Source organism: Ruditapes philippinarum, unplaced genomic scaffold, assembly GCF_026571515.1.
Source record: "Ruditapes philippinarum isolate M1 unplaced genomic scaffold, ASM2657151v2 ctg3781_1_1_1_1, whole genome shotgun sequence".
Classification (NCBI taxonomy): Eukaryota; Metazoa; Mollusca; class Bivalvia; order Venerida; family Veneridae; genus Ruditapes; species Ruditapes philippinarum.
The window spans coordinates 1-23,014 of NW_026854757.1; positions in this window are offsets into that span (position 1 = coordinate 1).

Sequence of the window (23,014 nt, forward strand, 5' to 3'; positions counted from 1 at the left end):
AAAAACGGGAATGCTAATAGAATGTTATTGGACATACTTAGTCATCAATTCTATAAGGAATTAACTAAAAGCTTTGTGGAATAATCAGGACTCTTTTGTGCAATATATACGCTATCTGCTATTTTTGTTGCTGTTTTGCGTGTGTTCTTTTTATATAAGGAGTCATGTTGAAAAGTTGCATTATAAACCGGCGGATCAAAGGGTGTGGGCGATTGTGTGTGAAAGGTTTCTTTTTTATTATGATTTTTTGTCATTAAAGTATTATGTAAGTCTGAAACAACAAAATAACGGATTTAAATCTACAAAGATTTAACTTTATACACTGTTATCAATTAAGCTGCACTAATAAAACATGCATGTTTATTATCATAATAATGTTGCTTAAAATCAACTGTTAATTTTGGTATAAATGTTATACTATATATAATATTAAACACATTTATACCTAAATTATACATAATTATATTTGAATGATTGTTGTCCGTTGAAGAAAGTCTATGGTAAAGATCTGCCCAAAAGAGTGAACTTTATAAGGTATAATCAAGTAAGCTTTACTATAAAATGCATGCAGTGTGTTTATTATCATGAACGTGTTCAAAAAATATGGTTCCTGAAATCATCTTTAATTTTGGTATCGATGTTGTTTGCAAAGTTGTTTTCCGGAGGAATTTTGTACATGTCAAATCATTTGCTAGTCAAACATCAAATACCCATACCCATGTCTAAATGGCAATACATCAGATGAATTTGTATGCCATATCAACCGGACATATAGGAAACAAAATGCTTTATGGTAAAGAGTTTACATGGTATAATATTATCTGATTCAAAGCAAGCTAGTATAGTTTAGAAATTAGAAAAACAATAAATGTCGTTATAAGGGTAATTCCTTGACTAAAACGTTAACGCAATATTTCTTTTTGCTCCAAACAAAAAGACGTAATAGATTATTATAAATATTTGTAATATAACATAGATGCATATATTTTATTTGTCTTGTAACCCTCAGTTGTGAGTTTGTATTAAAATGGCATATGATAGCAGTACAAATCAATGACAACAAGAAAAACAATCTATCATAGTATGTTAAACATTGCAACAAGAAAATATTATTCAACATTAAATATTTACAAGCTTAATTGATATTCATTCCTGTTGATTAAACAGTTTAAGTAACATTTCCATAATTGTTTAATGAGAGAGCAATAAAGTATGTACGTTTTTACAAGCGTAATGCCTTCAATTAGCTAGCATTCTTCTGCCCATGTATGTTTATATTTTGTAAAATACATCACATACTAGTTCCGAATGTATGTTTTTAAAATTGTTATACATTTAATTAAATGTATTTGTCTTTGTGGAGCGTATTTTACAATAAGATAGGATAGCATCTTTGGAACGACGTTTATAACTATTGCGATAAGGATTTTCATTATAAACGTTGCCCATCGAAGAAAATATTTCGAATGTAGAAATATGTCTTTTAGTCATATCGCACTTTGCCTGCAACCCCTTTCCATGCGACCAGTGCAGGCCAAGAGAATCCGTCCCCTCTAATCATGATCTGCACTACTCGCTTTTGAGCCACTGCCTATTTTGGAAAATAAATAGAAGAAATATTTTGTCAATTCTATTCAAATGTAGTCTATCATAATGAAATATTTCTCTCAGTTTTGTAACAAAGGTTGTATGTCCACCACATTGCAAAATAAAAAAAGAAATCTAAGTCCATAAACAGATGTAACAAGTAACAACAGATAAGATAACTACCAACAAGTTCTGTTCTTTTGGAGTTTTATATTTTGTCACAAATGTATCTAAGTAAAAATAGCGAAAACCAAAAATCACTTTCATTTTTATTTAGTCTATGTGATGTCCATATATCGCTAGGAAATTCGGTTTTGAAAAGACAAAAACAATGGCAAAAGTTTGTACTAATTCATTTGACATTTTTTTGTTTGGATCGTTTATATTTTATTATCTTCAGACATTGGTCACGTAACCCTATCTTTCTTTTTCTCACATAATTCAGATAGAAATGACATTTATTGGAAAATGCTACCGAACATTCTTATCTATTATTCATGCATTTGTGATATTGTGTTTTATAAATATGCAACGTACTGAATGTATGTTCAAAACTAGAACAATTGGTTATTTAACTATATAACGACATGTGATACTAACGCAAATTAAAAATGTCTTTAAATATTTTCTATACAAATGCCATTCAAATAGATTAATCCAAAAACCAGACTTTTTCACACGACTTAAACGTTACACTTTATACTTTAATTCCACCCAGCCATGGTTAAAAAATGAGCTCGGCATAAAATGTCACAAAGAAGCATAAAAATTCGTGTTTTAAATTTTTCATAATACAGATTGTTTTATTTCTCCACTTCATGAAACATCAACAAAATAAATTCTTCACAAAATATTAATGTGAGTCCAAATAAGACAAACGCTGCCACTTTAACATATGTCTTTAATAGTATTCTACCATTTTCAAGAATATGATTTATAAAACTTTAAGGTTTAAAAGTATCATCAAAATATCCTAAATGTATTAAATTATTTCACAGTTGTATTGTGAGGGAAAGCGATAAAGAAGCATAATATATACAAAAACGGACAAGCTCCTTTTATTTATGAAATGTTTAATTTTACCTAAAATATTAGCAATCATTTCAACTTATAAATATTACAAAAAAAATAAAGTTAATTCAATAACGCCATGAAGACTTTGTCGCTATGTTACAAAATTTACTGTTTTTGAATGAACGTAGAATATTTTATACATTTTATTTCTGTTATGAAATCCCTTTCCGATAGAATTGCCAAACAATTCCGAGAAGATTGTACTAAACGTATAGCAAAATAGCCTGGAAATGAAAATGTATAGTTATTTGACTGTGGGTATTATCTTCATACGTAGCCTTTATAATTGGGCTTGGGTTTCCTAAACGCAAAAATCAAAATTATTTCCTTTCTGAAACTTACAACTCCTTACTTTTCGGAGCAAGCAAAATAAATAGAGGTGCACGTTATGATAATTTTTCAGACTGAATTGAAAAATACTTTAATCATATAATACGAAAATTCACGATTGTCACTTTAGGGTAAATTTGATAAAATTACTAAGAGTAGACATAAAAGCAACATTATTGCACAATGTTTCTGCCTTGCAGTTTATGTCAACGTTAATACTTAAAATTGTTTCATAAAACAATGAATAATTACACATTTGGTCATGAAATTAATTTGTTCCTAGAACAGTGTTCAATATAATTTATTAAACTTTTGCAAGATAGTAGAAACTTTATAAACGAAAGCAACTTGTTCTCGATTATCTTACCCTAAACCAAACCCGACCTTGTTAAATAAACTGCAATGTAATATTTGAAATATCTTATCATAGGTACAACAATATTTAAATTTAGTTTTATATACTTTCCTTGCACTGTTTCAACCGATTGTATAAAGTACACAACATGTAACTAATAAAATGCTGAAAGTATAAGTAAACAAAATAAAACTCTTTGTTAAACAATACATTTTATTCCTCTTTTTAATTTCTATATGCAGTTGTAAATAAAAATTTGAAAAAAAAGGTTTTTAGAGAAATATTATGTCGATTGTAACATGTTATGTCATGGCACAGCAGCGATCAAAGTGTAACATTAAGGGGATAGTGGAAATCCTAAACAATGTTATCTATCTTTATTATAATAACTAACGTCGTTAAGTTGCTTGCAGACATTCAATAAGTTAAACCTCATTAGACAAATAAATGAGCAGCAATCATAGACGAGGTTTTCCGGAAGGCAGTTTCAAATTAATGTCAGGCTTGCGTTGTGAATAATGCAAGGCAAAGACATGTTTAGAAATGTTATTTTATATTGTAGTTGAATAAGGCATGCTGGCAAGTAGGGAACAATAATCCTCACTACTTCTATTTTAACATCAAGAGTGGAATGAAACACCTATTGTTTTTTTGACTCACGTATGACAAAATCAAAATTCCTTTAAAAATGTCAGTAAAATTAATATAATGATATATATCCACTTTTGCACTTTCAGTGTAAAGAAAAAAGAATATTGTATATATATATATATAAGTATTGCAGTATTTAACCACAAATGTTATTCCAGTTCAAAGAAAATGGTACTGTATAGACGTTGTCAATAGCAATGAAAGAGTTTTGTGTGATTCATTACAACTTCATCTCCCTTCTCATGTGAACGTGTACAATTTGCGCGCCTCCTGCTGTTATTGTGCAGTCATAAGATCAAAGAAATATACAGTTGTAAATTCCAGACACATGGAACAGATTAATTAACCTTACAGTATAGGCTTGAAATACACATCTTAAAGAAATTGGTGATGGTTACTAATAAAACATAAACGAATATATATGCGATACAAATTACGATTTGCTTCCACAGGATGAAACAAATTACGTATCTCAAATGTTTAAGGAATCACTATATGATTTAAAACCATCAATTTTTATTTTAAAATTGCTCAATAAGAAAAAGGCGGATAAAAGTTCTTTCTTTAATCATCTATGTAATGCATCCTTATCCTTATTTTCGCGTCAGATATCTTTTAAAATTTATAAAAAATGAATAAACTCAATAGCCACGCAATTAATATTTACATTCAACACCAAGGCTTGATCACAGATATATTCATTGTTAATAATTGTAAGCGTATCTATAATTCATAATATCCTGGTATAATTCTTATACCTATCAGAGATATCGCATGTCTTTGTAATAAACTGGAACATTTGGTTGATTAAACATCTAATTTATTGTGAAATAAACACAATCTAGAAATACATAGGTTAGGCAAGATCTGTCATTAATATTTGATTTTGTAAGGCAACATTTATACAAAGGCATTTTGTAATATAAGAGTGAGAAAAGCAGACTCATATTTGGTTCCCTATTATACCTCAATGCATATTGTGTCTGACTAAATTTTAATAAATTGTTTTCAAGTTTCTTGATATTTTATTGGACTAGCTATGTGCTTCAAATGGTTTCGAAAATATACTTCATGGTTTGTAAAAATGACATCTAAAGTTAATATTATGCATATTGTAACTGAGTTAGTTATAATGAACTGTTTACGTGTTCTTAACAGTTCATTAGCTGAAACGATAGGACATGTGTTACATGATTTTAAATTTATTTTAAAGTTTATAGAATATAAATCTGAAGTTATAATGAATATTTAAAAACGCCCAAAATGGCAAAATTTAAATGTTGCACGTTCGGTTTGATTGTGAAAACGTTAATAATGAAAGAGTATTAATTTACAAGTTAATGCGTAACCAATGCATGGTTAATATTTGTTATTGATTTCTTTAATAAGCTCTCTCAGAAAGATGGTATTAATTACATTACTTTTTATTCGCAGTTCATCACAATAACACTGGATAACATAAAGGTTATGTAGTTGTTTAAATGTTAATTTGAATTTTCTGTATAAAATGGAATGGAAATTGTAAAACTAATAACATATTACTAATTTGGTTTACATTTGAAAATGAGACAGAAATGATGTATACTTTTCCTGGTATAAAGAAAGCGACAGATGATGTCATGATGTTATTAGACATTGTTGAGTCATTAGTGAATTCTACTGCACATCTGGCAAACCTCTATTGGACGAGGTGCTAACCGAGGTGCTAACCGAACCTGATATAGGTTTTGCAGCTGTACGATCAGTATTGTTCTCAACAATGTATAATTTCTTCTTTTATTCATAAAACTATTTTTGACATTTTCCCCAAATTTGGTTATTTAAAGTAAAATAAGGAATTGATATGAATTTTGGGCACTGAAAATGAAAAAAAACCAAGATGGCATACAATGTGCGTTAACATAGTCATTTTGGACTGTTAAAATGAAAAAACGAGCTTATGTATCGGGGTACGATATGCATTTGATATGAATATTTGTACTCTGGATTGGAAACGATGCTAAATTGATAATATTGGATCCAATAATTTCTTTTGTATCAGCACATTGTTTAAACTCTGTAAGTTCATTGGTTAAGAATATAAGAATCTTGCACTGGCTGCCGGTACAGGCCGGAATATCTAGCTCGAGGGTAACTGTTTACGGCGGTAACGAGGCTCTGCCGAGTTTCCGCTTACCCGAGAGCTAGATATTCCCGCCTGTACCGACAGCCGGTGTTTGATTCTTTTCCTTGCATATTACATATTAGTTATTTTCAGAACAAAAATTACGAAAACTGATATTCTCATTACGCACTTTTTCTTATAGTAGCGTATGAACTTGCAACTTCATTCATAACGGTTAAGTCACGACATCCTAAGAACGCAATTCATTCATAAAAGGCGTGCGACAATGACGTTATTTCTTTTGAACAATCTTATTGTCGCAGCGTATTAGGTTTAAATGTTCCACTTTAGAGACTAAATGCTTTTCGAACTTTAATGTCATTAACAAGTGATATAATATTAACTGTGAACGTAATTTTTGTTTTCGTTTTTATCAACAAATGCAATATCGTAATATTTGTAAATAAATATTCATTGAACTTATGTAACGATAAGCATATTTTATGTTTGAACATATTTTATGTTCGTTTTTTTTACTGATTTGCAAATGCGATACAAAAAATGCATAAATCTATACATTCCTTTTGATATAAATCTTTAGATATGTTATTGCAAAACTATTTCGTCACTGGTAAGATTTAAGAACGTCTGATATATTAATGAAAATGAAACAAAGATTCAATTTGTTATCTGTTATCTGATAGTTTTCAGAGAAAACGGAAATGCTGGACATACTTAGTCAACAATTCTATAAGGAATTCACTAAAAGCTTTGGGGAAATTATCAGGACTCTTTGATGTAATATATACCCTATCTTTTACTTTTGTTGCTGTTCTGTATGTGTCATAATTATATTAGGATTCATGTTGAAAAGTTGCATAATGCCACCTGCGGTATAAGTGACGTGGGCGATTTTGTGTAGTGTGTATTGTGTGTAGTATTTTAACGATTCGAACAAAATGAATAAAAAATATCCTTATTCGGTGCATAACATTAAGGTTTCTTTTTTTATTATGATTGCTTTCGTCATTTAAGTATTTATTTATATAAGTCAGAAACAACAAAATAGCGGATTTACATGTACAAAAGGTTATAAAGTGTTATTAGGTTTCATTATTAAAACATGCATGTTTATTATCATAATAATGTTGCCTAAAGTCATCTGTTAATTTTGGTATAAATGTGTATAATAATGTTTGGATGGTTGTTGTCCGGAGAAGATGATCTATGGCAAAGATCTGCAAACTAAATTTCAATATCTGATTTAAAGCGGGCTAGTATAATTTAGGAATTAGAAAACCAATAAATTTAAAAAGTGTAATTCCCCGGCTTAAACGTTGACATCAAATTTTCTTTTGCTCAAACAATGTAATACGAGAAGAATTAACCAATGATTATAAATATTTGTAATATAACATACCTGTATAAATTTTATTTGTATTGCCACCATCTGTTGCAATTTTGTTTTAAAATATTATATGATAAGAGTACAAATCAATAACAGCAAGAGAAGCAATCAATCTTTAATACCATGTTAAACATGACAGCAAGATAGCATTAGTCAACATAAAATGAGCCGCGTCACGACAAAACCAACATAGTGCGTTTGCGACCAGCATGGATCCAGACCAGCCTGCGCATCCGCGCAGTCTGATCAGGATCCATGCTGTTCGCTATCGGTTTCTCTTCTTGTAATAGGGTTTGTAAGCGAACAGCATGGATCCTGATCAGAGTGCGTGGATGCACTAGATACAAATTTTACAATTTCCTTATTTGTTTCCTTTGGTTTTATGAAAGCCACATAAAACTTTAACCAGTTTACAAAGCTAGGCTCTTTTGTTTTCATTCAGTTTGACCTCGCCTAAGAATTATGTGAATTTATAAACGAATTTATATTTTTTCATTTTTATTAATTTTTGTTACTAAATAATACAAATGTGATCATTAAAGGCACGCAAATAAAAGGAACGAACTATTTCTTTTGTTTTCCCGTTGTAAAAATAAAAGAAAGGTCCCTGTATATGTATTATTGTGCTAGTTCATAACATTTTATAAAGTTTTTCCTGGTAATTTAATTTGTGTTTTTTTATTTCATTATCTTCAGACGTAGGCTCACATAACCCTATCTTTATTTTCTCACATAATTCAGATAAAGATGACATTTATTGGAAAATGCTACCGAATATTCTTATCTATTATTCATGCACTTGTGATATTGTGATTTTTATAATTATTCTAGGTATTTAATTGCTGTCCAAAACTGGAATCAGTGATTGATTAAATATATAACGAAATGTGATACCTGAAAAACAAAATTTCCTTACAAATTCCATACATGTACATCTATCGAAAAACGAGGCTATTTCAAAAGACATAAATGTTACATGTTAGTATTTAATTCTTAAAAATATCACAAAGAAACAAAAAAATTAAAGTACAGTTTATATTCTTTCATAATACAAAATAAAAGGGATTCGCAACAAATAATGAAATATCATTATTGAAATATTTGAAATAAAACTAAGGTATATTTGCAATATTTTCTGTAAAGCACAATGCCACACTCCAGCGGCACCGACGTAAGCAGTATCTTTTACTCAGCATTAAGCGTATTGAAATAAATTATCCGGGAAGACTAGATAACTATAACAACACTTAGATGAAGTATGGGATGACTTTTACCACTGTTACACATCACTTAACTGGCGTTGTGAAAGTAACTCGGAGACCTTTTTTAAAACAGTCAAAAGTAAAACACCTTATTGATTATACGTATATGTCTTGAAATAACCTAACTATAGACAATTTCTGCTAGATTAACCTTATTTTGTTTGCTCGAAATGAGCTCAATATGAATTTAAGCTTCTATGTCGCGATAAACTTTCACAAATCTGTTTTTAAGAGGAGTTTACGCTTTTCTTTGTTCTGTCGTGAACAGCCCATATAAAATCAAGGCTGCGATATTAACATATTTCTATAGTATTCTTCTTATTATTATTCATAAGTCGCCGTTATAAATCTACCATTTTCAAGGTGATGAAATATATGGTCACTTTTACATTTGTTGCACATCACTTAACACTGTTTTAAGAGTACAAATCTGACAATTTGATGTCCCTCGAAACATTTGGTACTTACTTGTGTTCTAAAATTGTTAACAATCATATGTAAAGTACTCTTACGTTTTGACATGTCCTGAAATAACTTTAGCTTCTTTTTTATACGCGATAGTCTTTCACTAATCTGTAAATCTAGAGGAGCTTGAGAAATGATGCGCTTTTCATTCGTTAACAATCCAAAATAGAATCACGGCTGCGATTTTAGCATGTTTCTTTATTGTTATTATTTCATGGTTTTGTGGATCTACCACTTGCTAGAATTTTTATTTATAAAATAGAAAGCTTAACAACTTTCAACACACATTAAATTGCACACTAATTCACTTTTCATGTTTAACGTAAATTATTTGTTGTAAAGAAAAGATATATCTTTCCGTACAATTTGAGATAGTTACAAATTAAAATGTTGTGTTTTGTTTTTTTTTTTTTTTTTTACAGTTTTCCTACAAATATCTGATAATCATTAAGTAAGCAAGATATACATAACTTTTCAATTTATTATGTTCTCCCCATGCAAAATGTCCATTAATTGGAAACTAGCTTCCTGAAAAACACGTTCGTAATTGATGCTCGCTTGTTACAGTGTTGACATGTAATATATTGAATGTCTACACGCTACTAGACTTGGATGATTGGACATAAAACTCGCTTTGATAAAAGGAAGGCTTTCAAAGGCATGGTATTTCTTGACATAAATAAAAATTGTCAGTCAATTTTCCGATGAGATCAAGTTTGTCAAAATAGTTAACATTACTTTTATTTTGCTTAGTAAAACGCTAGAAACAAAGCAAAAGTCGTTTCTATTGACTACTTTTACATATACAAAAGAGAACAAATAATCCCTAAAGAACGCTATAACGGCAAAATTGAAAAATGTTGAGGCTCGTTTTGATTAAGCATGTTCATTATTGATTCTTGAAAGTGCAAGCTACGTCCACGGCCCGTAGCAATGGCTTAAGCAACATTTAACATTTAAAAAATGAAAATGGTAAAACTTTGAATTCAAAAACATTTGCAGATGTGCAAATACGGCGGTTATCCTGATACCTTTAATGTGACACGGTTGTGCCTAAATTTCCATGAAAAAAAGGTTTAAAAGAATGATGTTCCCTGAACTGGAAATCAATTGGCGGAACTAAATAGAATGGAATAGTAAAAGGGTATAAAAGAGACTATAAAACTTGCATAACACAGACAATACGGTAAAGACAAATTCAAAAAGAAGGCGACACATCCTTTTGGAAATTTAACAGTATTATAGGCGGAATACTGGAACCATCCAAATGTTTAAATAGAAAACCATAAAAGTACCTAAAACACAACAATTATGTTGTCTTGAAGTTGAAGATCATCATGAATCGGAAATGTATCATCTTTTAGTGTCTGTATGCGGCGACATTTTACAGCCTCCACACGACACAAACAATATTGATGTGACAATAAGGAAAAGGAAAAAGAATCCCTAGAGATGGCCTAAAAAACAAAAAATCGATAAGGCTCGCTTTGATTGGGCCTGTTCATGGACGGTACCGGAAAGTACCCGCCCCCTAGCATTTACTTAAGCCACATTGAATATTTAAAACTGAAAATGGTAAAATTTTGAATACGAAACATGCGCAGATTTGTTCATACCATGGATAACACACTGCAACGTCCCTTTCCATTTTTTCTTTACAACGACTGGAAAATCATTAGAATGTTATGCAACATTTTTTTTAATGTAACAACTCGAGAAATAAATAAAGAAACATACAATTTTCAAAAAGTGAGCGAGCTCCTCTGTAAACTGTACAAAATTCGCTACAGAATAAGTAATCATTTCAACTTATAAATATTGATATCATGAAAGTATATCATGTAAATTCACTTAGTAATAATACGCAATGAAGACTTATTCGCTTGGGAACATATGTTGCATACTTTACTGTCGTTGAATGAACGTTGGGTGAGAATAACAGAATATTATTCATTTTATCTATTATGAAATATTTAACAAATTCCGATAAAACAAAATATTCTTTAAAATGAAAATGTATACTTGTAATAAAGTGTACATTATGATAGCAATAAATATTTTTAAATATCATTTCTCAAGGCGAAAACTGAAAACGTTAAGACTTTTTCCAGAAAAAGTTTTTCTTGAGCATTGGAATAAGATGCAATTACAGAACTTAAGATTGGATGAAGACGTTGGGTGGTACTACCATTTTAGAAGCCAACAAAAACCGCACTCTAGTGAGAACAGGCATTATCGTGTATCAGATGCACTTCTGACAATACTTTGCTAGGATATTTCTTATGGACAGTAAAAATACACTGTCACTTTTTTCAAAATACGTTTCTTGTAGAATCACTTTGTGACTGAATGACTAGATAGACAAAGTACTTGAGTAATTGGTACACATACATCAAGCATGCTGAACTAAATGTGCTTTTGGCAACAAACGGACGTTCTGTTTCTTTTTTTCCATTGCTTATTTGCAGCACTTGTTTGTTGCTCAAGCATGAGTATCCAGGTTGTATCACCTGCTAATCAGTTAGAATAAAGACGTCTTCTGCATTCTTTTTATCTAACAGAGAATTCAGGGGCGCATTTAAGGTGTTCATTTTTTCCTTCTTTGTGTGCAATTGGGGTACCGTAGCACTTATCACAAACCTTTGTAGGGTGTACACGATTTTTCAGAATTGTTTCATTGAATACTTGATTTGATATCAAGACTAATGCAGAATGTTAATAGGTAATCTTCAATTTTCTTTTCTTTTCAAAGTGATAATTAAGGTAAGAGTACATGAATGCAGGTATTTTGATTTAGAATATTTTACTCATTCAAAAGCAATCACCACGAAATCAATAGTTGACACATTTCAAGTTCAGGTAGGATTTTTAAAACACACTTAAGAACTAAAAAGACCCTCTATATTATTACAAAAAAAAATCACCAAAATTCTGATGCCAATGTTACAGTACAGTCAAATTTTGTTTGTAGTATGCTGCCATTTGTTTCTGGATGATCTATATGTTTCAGGGTTAGACGACAAGTACTTCAATTCTGTGAGAGTTAGACGAAAGCACTAATTCTGTGTAAATGATGAAAATGCAAAAATGCATCTTTGTAATTTAAAGAAAAAACAACTCAATTTTTCTACCCAAGAAAATTGATTCAATTTGAAACTAAAACCGTAGCGTAGACATATAAACATCATTATGATGTTAGGTGTCATGTTTGATATTTCGTTAAACTTTACAACTGTCGTTTGACAAAACAATAAATGATTTTAATACGTATTATTTAACACTAACCTATACATAATATTCCCTAGGAAATGAAAATATCATTCAGTCACATTGTTCACTTTGTTCAAGAATTACAATATCAAAGGTCAAATAGATAAAAAAAAATAATGTGCAAAACACGTTCTGTAAATATAAATATAATTGATATTTCATGATAGTTGAGAGCTATTTATTTATATTTTGTCCTACAAAAAAGAGAATATTCGTTTCATATTTGATACTAGACTTCATATCTTAAATGACAAAACATAAGATTGCAATTATTCGATGAAAAATCAATCACCTCACTTGGCGTATAAATTGCCTACTTTTAACATTCTTATTATATTTTATAGCTAGTTTATATTTTATCTTAAAATACTCTTTGCTAATTTATCTTCTATATAATAAGTAAGATATATTGTACATTTATTATAAACATAAGAAAATAAATCCCATGAATATGTGCTGAAACACGAACGATAGAAATTAATGAATATTTAGAATAAAATAAACGAGGATCGAATAGTGAGAAAACTTACTCAATAATTAATTTTGATCAAAGTATTTCAAAAGTATTTCTTTCATTTTTCAAGATAACTTACATAAAAGTGAGTTTGATGACATCAATGTTTAGTACATCATGTTACGATCATCCTGGTAAAATTGTGACTATATGCCGTACTCATTTTACAAATATCTGGAAAAGTGATCAATCGGAAGCATTAAAAACAGCAAAATTACATGAAAATTGCAGACTCGGTTTGATTGAGTCTGTATATGAGGGATTATGAAAAGTGCAACCTCTCTGACGCCCCTATCATCGGCTTAAGCGGTACTCAATTCTCAACACTTAAAAGTGCTGGAATCAATGTTATAAGCCTCTAAGAGAATAAATTAACGTTGTCGATTTTAGTTCAGATGCGCAGTTACATAATCACAATGTTCTTGGGCATGGATGATTTATTTCCGGGCTAGAGACCATGCATTGCAAAATGAACCATCGGTATAAAGAAGGAAATGTATGCCAACTTAGGGTCCCGCTATTCAGGTTGTTATACCTAAAGGCAAATATGTTTATGTGAAAATTTACAAAGACAAAAATTCTTCGGAAAGTGGAGAAAAACTTTCAAAAACAAAGTCTCGCCACACGTCTTTAGTGCAAAACTTTCTGGGGGCAGAAAAAAGAAGTCGTTGTGCTACCTCATCCTCCGTAATTACAAAACATTGTCATTTTTGACTTTTTGGTTTTCCTAAAAAAAGTACCGTTTAGGTAGAACATATGTTAAGCGAAAATACATCGTTTCTGCAATATTCCAGTGTCTTCATTGTTATCTAAAAAAGGGTATGAAAATGTCTTCAGAAATTGGATCCGGAAATTGTGTTTATCACATAAACCGCGGCGCAGAAGTGTAATAAAGCCATTTAATAAAACGATAATACACTAGTGTTATAACACTTTGACGTGACGTCATGTGTGTTGTATACAAACGTAGCGTAAAAGCGTGCTAATGTTAGTGATATATTATAGGCGTGTCAATGAATTTTTTTTTTTTACATTTTAGATATGTGATAAATAAAATATTATATTCGTATAGATTCAACAATAAATTTATTAAACTCGTTGAATAAAACAACATTATGATATTTAAACATTAACCATTCTTTGTTTTTATTTAATAAATAAGTTAATAATGTAATCATGTGTGGACATCACTGGAGTCTGTGCATCTCTTAGCTCCAGCAGATGAGATGGTTTTGACCCCTGGTGTTGCTTTAAGTTTGTAACACCCGAGGTTAGCCAAAGTCATCTTTCCTGTTTCGGAGCCATATGATCTAAATTGCGTTGGTGCAACCAAATAAAACAAAACAAATAAAATGGGCATATTTAATGATTAAAAACATTATAAATAAAAGAAGTCGAATTATGATTTTAGATTTATTAACATATCCTTGATAATTTTGGACCTTTTCTCATATTCCATGTTTTTACATATTCGGTACAGGTTAACGTGATACACTTTGTTATTTTGCCTTGAACATTTTATATCAGCAAAAGGCATGCTTATTCTGACTAATACAAAATGTATTTTTAAACGATAATATTGTGAAATGTAATACATTACCAAGCTCTTTGTTTATTTTGAAGTTCAATTTCATCCAAACGGCTAAATCATCTGAAAAATCTCAATTTCTACAAATGTTCTAGAAATGTCGATTTTCTACATTACTTTGAATAGAAGTGATGAGTCTACTAAAATGTGAATTGTGGTATTTTAAATCTATATTTTACGGTTCTATTGAAAATTGATTTATCTCAATCCCATGAATTATTTATAAAATCATATGACAAAACAAATTTTGTAATTCAAACGTTTCTTTTTTTGTATATCGCAGAATGGTATATATTTTGGATTAAATTTGGGCAAATTTTATTTGAATTTACGATCATTCAAAATTGCTTAAATATGAACAAGAAGATAATGGGAACCAGACTACCGTTTCAACAATGTCAGTTTCAGTTTCCTAAACTCACTCAGTCAAACCTAGTTCTTATATTCTGCATTACTTTAATTTCTTAGCTTGCTCTTTGTTTTTTCACGATACCTCAGATAATGTTATGATTTAAATGTATAGATAACACTGAAATTAAGAACTTTTTAACATAACATAGAACGATACATCAATTTGTATGTATCAAATTCCAACATAACACCACAGCACCATATAGTGTGATCAATATAAAGTTTCTTATAAGGAAAGATGGTACAGACAGACATATTGGTATAAAAGGAAACAACAACTTGATAGCGACACGTTCTTTGGCTTATTTGTTAATGCTAGGATAGATTATAGAGATGATCTATTAAGTTGTCTACGATGTACAGATAATTAAGTTATATAGGTCATCAAACGGAAACTATTGGATCACAAGTGTTTAACAACAACATAATATAATGTAACTTTAGATGTAATTTTTTTTTGAATAAGACTTTATACGTATGTAAAAATCTTTATTGATGGAATTTCTTCGAACATAAATGCCGAGTATATTAAAATAACCATAATTGGGGCGGAATTGGCAAGAAGGTCAATTGTTTATATCTTTCAACCATTGTATCTCTCAACTACGTATTGTGAAAAATTTCTAGTATGCATACATAATAATGCAACTATCAATTTTCCATGATTTTACAATAAAACTGTCAGCCTAGATATAATCTTCGTATCCTATTTTTTATTTGATTTTATTTTATATTTTCATCTAGTACTAAACGTTTTTGTTGAAATATCCTTAGAATAACATTAAAAAATATATAAAATATATTTGAAATTAACTAACGCCAGGCATTTGTCTACCAAAGCAGATAATTGATTAATATCTATTCTTATTTTATGTGAGTGTGTACGTGTATTTTTTTTTAATAAACTAAACTTTAACAAGTTTATAATTTTCTCTAAAAACGGATGCAATACATGTGCAAAATAAATTTAATCACTTCTTTTTACTGCTTTATTGCTTTACCAAATTTTCCCGACAGCTTTTTTCTTGCTAAAATAATTATTATTAAAATCTATTAAAGGCATTCCTTACTATCAGCAAGTGTTCTTCTTTATGCCGTCTGAATAAAATGCGACCAAATAACACGGGAAACAGAATGTGATATTTGTAAACACTCTTTGCCTAGCTATTGTTACGGTCCATGCTTTCTTATTGAATATCTCCTCAAAGCTAAGGTATAAAAAGATTACGTCTAAATCCAATCAGTTTGTCAGTTGACATTTGTTATTGTGCTATTTGATTATTTCTGTCTTAGATGTTTTATATTTACGTCGCTAAGAAAACAATTTTATAACAGTCTGACTGTGAAAAACACTTTAATTAAATAATACTTATACAGTGTAAGGAATCAAAATGTGAAAATGTACCTTTAGCATAATATTTTCAGCGGTGTAATAACATGTATTTAAGCCGCGTCAGGATAAAACCAACACAGTACGTTTGCGACCAGCATTGATTCAGACCAGCCTGCGCATACGCGCAGTCTGATCAGGATCCATGCTGTTCGCTATCAGTTTCCCTTCTTGTAATAGGGTTGGAAAGCGAACAGCATGGATCCTGATCAGACTGCGCGGATGCGCAGGCTGGTCTGGATCCATGCTGGTCGCAAACACATTATGTTGGTTTTTGCACGACGCGGCTCATTTATACATTTACAAAGACTGTAGAAACTAATTAGTTGTGAGAGAATATAATATTGTTTTCTATATGTCATACCTTGAAATGCTTAAATCCTTCTTAACCAAGAACTTGAGCGAGTTCCTGTCTTTTAGCAAGGACAATGCGTCATTGTATGCTATACATTTTTGTCGTATGTAGATAAAAAAATATTTCATCGAGTTTATTGAGAAAATTTTTCTCTTTTCTAATTACCTTATATCCTAATCAATTATGTATTTAAAAAATATAACAAATTTAAGCAATTTTGATATAGTGCAGAAAAAGGATTGAACATATTTTAGAAAATGGCGTAAATATATCCCAAATGCGTCTCGCCCAATCCCTCCAGTCTACTATGCAGTCCATAGCGTAAATGTACTTATTATTGTTCAATTTGTCATTACGTTTATGCTGCTTTAAACGGAAGCAAGAAAATATACTGCATTTATGTAGAAAAATTGGGGGGGGGGGGGGTATGACCCCTCGCAAGCATTAAAAGCAACAAAATTACATGAAAATTGCAAAATCGGTTTATTTGAGTCTGAACATGAGTGATAAAAAGGACCAGTAAAATATAACAACGCCGAAGTGAAGAAGTACGGGACAATTTTACAGCCTGTGCACAACATTTGACACATGCTGTTGAGAGGTACGTGTATAAAAAGTATATATACTCACTCCATAACATATCATTTTATAAAACAACGAAACGAACATACGAAACGAAATATGGGTAAAGATGTAAAGAAATTTTAATGGTAGGTTATGCTGTATATGTGGTAATTAAACTATTATTAGCTTGCAATGTTGAAACAATGTGAGCATAAAAACGCTAGAATTATGAAAATAACATATTACTAATAACGAGAACGTTTTTAAAGTAGACTTGTCATCTTGCGACATTGTAAAGTCGGCAAATATAAACAATCAAGGAAATTGCATTTTATATTTGCTAAAGTTACGCAATCGAAGAAGCAATCAATACCATGGCTTAGTATAATCCAGGAATGTTTAAATAGAAAACATGTATTCGTTTAGAAGTTATTCCAATTTATTGGTTTATAGAAAAAATATCAGTTAAATAAAAACTGATGTTTTCACTGTTTAAGCTATGAAATTATCAATTCGTTATTTTTCACTGTTTTGAATTAAGCCCGTTACGTTGTTTTTATGAAATACCATCGTGCACAGTACTTGAAACCAACTTACTGACGTGACAAAGGAAATAACGTCACGTTGTATTATAATTTGGCGCGCTTTTCATTTAGCATTAGGTTAAAATGTCTTTTTAAACGTTTCTTTGTATACAATAAAAAGACAATTTGTTTAGTTTAGTGTAAGATCGAAGTATATTTCACCTCGTGAACACCAAAAGATAATATTTTACTCGTGGCTGCGCCACTCGTGAAATATACCTTTTGGTGCTCTCACTCGGTGAAATTTATTCCGATATTACACTGAACTAAACAAATATCCTCTATATAATCAGAATAGTAGAAGTGTTTCTATAATTGAATATTTATACGATTTCTTTTTGTATCCTGGTCAGAAAAAATACCATCTAAATTCACAACACTCAAATCAAATTCAGATAACACACTTTTAGTACGTTTTTGAATACATGAATATATACATGCATTTTCTCTTCTAATCTTTTATACATATTCATTTTCACTACTCAAAGGACAGTCTGCACTGTAATATTATGATATAATGTCATATCAAACATGCAGGCCAGCAATTCTTAGTTTCTAATATAATGCAATAGTATTGTTATCTCAGATTAAATTAACCGATTTAAATAAAAGAAAAAATATCTGAAAAGAACTTCAGACAGAAATTAAAATGTCAAGTTCATCTTTTGTTCTGGCCATTTTGCATTGTAATTCAAAATTTGGAATAACAATAATATTTTACAGAATTATTATGTCGCTTGCATCTATGCTATGTAATGGCACAGTATCAACAAAATATTAACAAGTTGTACACTCATATATGAAACATTTAAGGGAAGGAATAATTTCTAGACAATGTAATTTATCATTATAATAACCGACTTATGTTCAATCATCAGCGTTAAGTTGCGTGCAGACACTCAATAAGTTTTCCGTCATCAGTTCAATGAATGAGCATCAATTATGAAGAAGGTTTTCCGGAAGGTAGTTTCATATTAATGTAAGGCATGCATGGTGAAATGTGAATCATAGAAACATTTTAAATTATCAACTTTACTTCACTTGAATAAATCATGTTCGAATATGGTTAAAAATAATTATTATTTCTGTTTATAATTTCAACAGATTCTTGATTAATTTTGAAAAATAAAATTAGAGTTATTTAGCTTATTTCTGCATCCTTAGACCAATAACATATTTAATAGTCAAATGAAGCGTTTGTTATTTTGGCTGAATTGTAACAATTTTCTAATTCGATTCACGACAGTCCAATATAGTTTGAGTCAATTTACTTTGTTGATGTTTAAAAATAAAATACTATTCTACCTATAAAAGCATAATAAGGAATAAGTTTACCTATACAAAAACACGTTTTCCTATACATAAACATATAAGGAAGGACTTTGTTTTCTAGCGATTTCCGTTTCGAGATTGAATTCACGTGTTTATTGCCCTCTAAATATATGCATGTGTTTTAATCACTGCTATAAGGAATAACACTTCAATTTTTCAAAATTATTTGCCTCTCTCATAAAGATCATGATTTAATGCAATTCTAGATTGTATTAGAATCACAATTTATTAGGTGTTTAATCAACCAAATGTTTAGGTTTTGTACAGACACTCTATACGTAATAAAGTTATAAAACACAATTTCAACAGTTCATGAATAATAGATAGACATGCTCGAGAAAATTATCCAATAAATGTCACCTCATCGTGAGTTCAGTTGGAAAAATAAAAGCAATTGCCCAAAGATAACAAAATATCAATATTTTAATTTGGAATGCGTGTACGTGATAAAATAATGGAAATAGTAAAATCATATTAAAAATCACAATAAAGCAAGAAATGTCATGATATTCAAAAGTAAATTAAGAAAATAGTTGACAATTCATCATTGTAAAGATCCTGCAAATGTGTCTCTATTTATTTTTATGCCATATAATGTGGTTACAAGAAAACTCCATAAAAATAATATTATCAAGTAAAACTTTACAATGTTGCGAATCAATGCTTAACAAAAATCTTATGCCAGGTCATCATGTTACTTCATTGTATTAACACTTAAATTTCTTTGAGACGAGAATCAAAGTTGCTTCAAGTTACTCATGAAAGTCAAGAAGAAAAAGCTACAAACTTGATTTTACCTAAGCCAAATTTATGCTTCAAATATTTTTAAAGAAAACAATTTACATGATATACAGTAATAATGATATCTTCTATAATTTGATTTAAAACATGTGTTAAACGTTTCTTGAAATAAACTTTATATAAATATTTATTTATCATAATACATTGATTATAAGTGAATATACAGTCCATTCAATAGTCGTGACTTTAGGTTCCATGATAACCGCCGTATGAACACATCTGCGGATGTTTCGAAATTCCAAACATTACCATTTCATGTTGAAATGGTGAATTCTGTTTCAGTCGGTGTAAGGGGGGGGGGCATGGACGGTAGTTTGCACATGGCAGTACCGTCCATGAACAGGCTCAATCAAACCGAGCCTGCAACATTTTTAAATTTAGTATTTTTGGATGTTCTTTAGGGATTTCATTTTTCTCTATTTCATCTCTGTCTCTGGAAAACCAAAGTATCGAAGGTACGATGTTAACAAAATACATAAGTAACAGACAGCTATCGCATATCGTTTTAAGCAGAACGCATTCTTCAACGTAAAAAGTATTGCAATCATTTCTTTCCTTGAAAACATCTGTACAGATTTTAAGATAATGAAACAAAGTATATTCCAAAACGATTGTGATAATTGGGGTTTCAATATTGTTCAATATATGAAAAATAACAAAACTATTATTGTTAACATAGTGTTCTCAACAACATTAGATATTTTCTGATGTATATTACATGTGGCACCATGTCGGAAACAGCGTGATGTTGTTATTCTACGTTATCCGTGCCATGTTGAATATGTAAGCTTGGCTTGCTTTTCATCTTGATTATGTCCTTAATCAGTTCTTGAGATGTAACGATGACAGTGTAAAGTTGGTCCGCAGGCAGATCAGGGTCGAGTCATACGACTCGGACGAGCAGGCTCATATTTTCCTTTATCGAAGGCAAAAACTGTCCACGTTTGGTTCCGATGATTTTATTAGCATAGTGATTTACAGGTGAATATAAACATGTTTAACAATGTAGTAAAAGACAAATTAAAACCTGGGTTATATGTTAAAATACCATCAACATATGAACTCTACAGAATGATATTTTTTGTAACAAAAATATATCCACATTTAAATTTGATTGTTAAAATAACGCACGATATTTAAGTCAAAGGTTTAGCCAAGGAATTACCCTTGGTGTCGACACAAACAGTTTTTCCTATTTCTAAATTATACTGGCACGTTTTATATCCGAGATTATAATTCCATGTACATATGTTTGCCATAGAGCATCTTGTTTCCTCTTTGCACGGTTTCTCCGGCATACAAATGTCTTTGATACAATGGCCATCGGGACAACCGAATGTGCACTTCATCTTTGGATAACAGATGGTGTGATATGCACAATATTCCTCCGGACAACAACCTTCGGAGCAGTAACGATACTGAAAATACAATATGTTTCGATATAATACTTTAGTGCAAGAATAGAAATTGTCAAGATTTAAAAAATCACCCTAATCATCATTGTCTTTACAGTTCTTTTCTTGAAACTATAATCTGTTTATCAAAACCCAATTGTCATTCATATGACATAGTGAATTAGTGAAACAAATCAATTACTAAGAATTCATCATCAAGAGACAAAGTATAAATATTCTCTGATGATATAATTCTTCAAAACAAAACGTTAAAAGCAAATAAAAAAGGAAAATAAATATCCGTAAAATTAAAAATTAACTCTGTGCCATGTTATCGAAAATTTGAAATGATTTTAATTTTTTTTTCACTTTTTGAACGGTTTAAAAAATAAAAATTTGATTAAATTCAGACAAATACTACGAGGTCAAATTCATCTTTTACAATAGTTAATATGTATAATATGATTAATATGAACTCGTGTTAAAACAAAAAAAATTGCAAAATTTTCTAAAGGTATAAATCTGTACATTCATTTATTTGCACGAAGTATAACAGTAAAGAAATTTGAAAATGTGTTGTCTAAACATGCTTTTAATTCATTTATTTTTATCGTAAATGAAAGCAATGTCCAAAACAATCGCCAAAATATACTGCTATACACATCTTTGTCAATAAAATTAAGTTACCATATTATTTCTAAAATTTAGCAAAATATTTAAAAGATAATAATAATAAAGACCAATCCTTACCCTTCTACATTCCACATGTAAAACCAAAATAAAAACCATTGTTATAAATGTCAATTTTAAGTCAAACTTCATAATCCTATATACATTCTTTGAATATGTTCAGTGAACAGAAAAATATCTTCCAGCAACAAACATTCTTGTACTTGATCTAATACAAACTAACTACTGTGGGAAACGGCGTCGATATTTGAAGAAGCAATATCTGCCATAGAATGAAAATATTTTCCCAATACAGTTTGAGTTACCTGAACAGGCATGTTCCGCTGATAGTCTACCTGAAGTATTGTTGAACAAATGCTAGCATAAAAAGCATATAATATCATCACCGTTAACTTGTCAAAATATGTTATAAAATAATAGAAAACCACCTCAAATGATTTATTCATATACAACCATTGATGAATAAACTTTATCTACTTGGGTCTTAGAATGTCAGAAAGGTGAAGGCTGTGAGATTATAAACCAATTTGTTTTTGTATAGTGCCACCAGTGCTTTCCAGCGTTTTAATTGTAGTAAATTGGCTATAAGACTAATTGCAACACTGATATTCAATTCAATGTTAATTTGACTTGAACAATTTGAAAAAAAATGAGTTGCCTTAACTGGGATTTGAACTACAGACCTCTCGCTTCCTAAGCGAGCGCCACAGTGAAGTTATATGTTAACGGCCTGAAGAAAACCATATTATTCTAAATTAGGGTTTGTAACCCTTCTTATTTCGACGCTAACTGTTATTTAGCACAGATGTAAATTATCATGGAGCTTATTATATATATAACATGTATATCTATAAAGAATAAAACAATATTAGGGAACTATTTTGC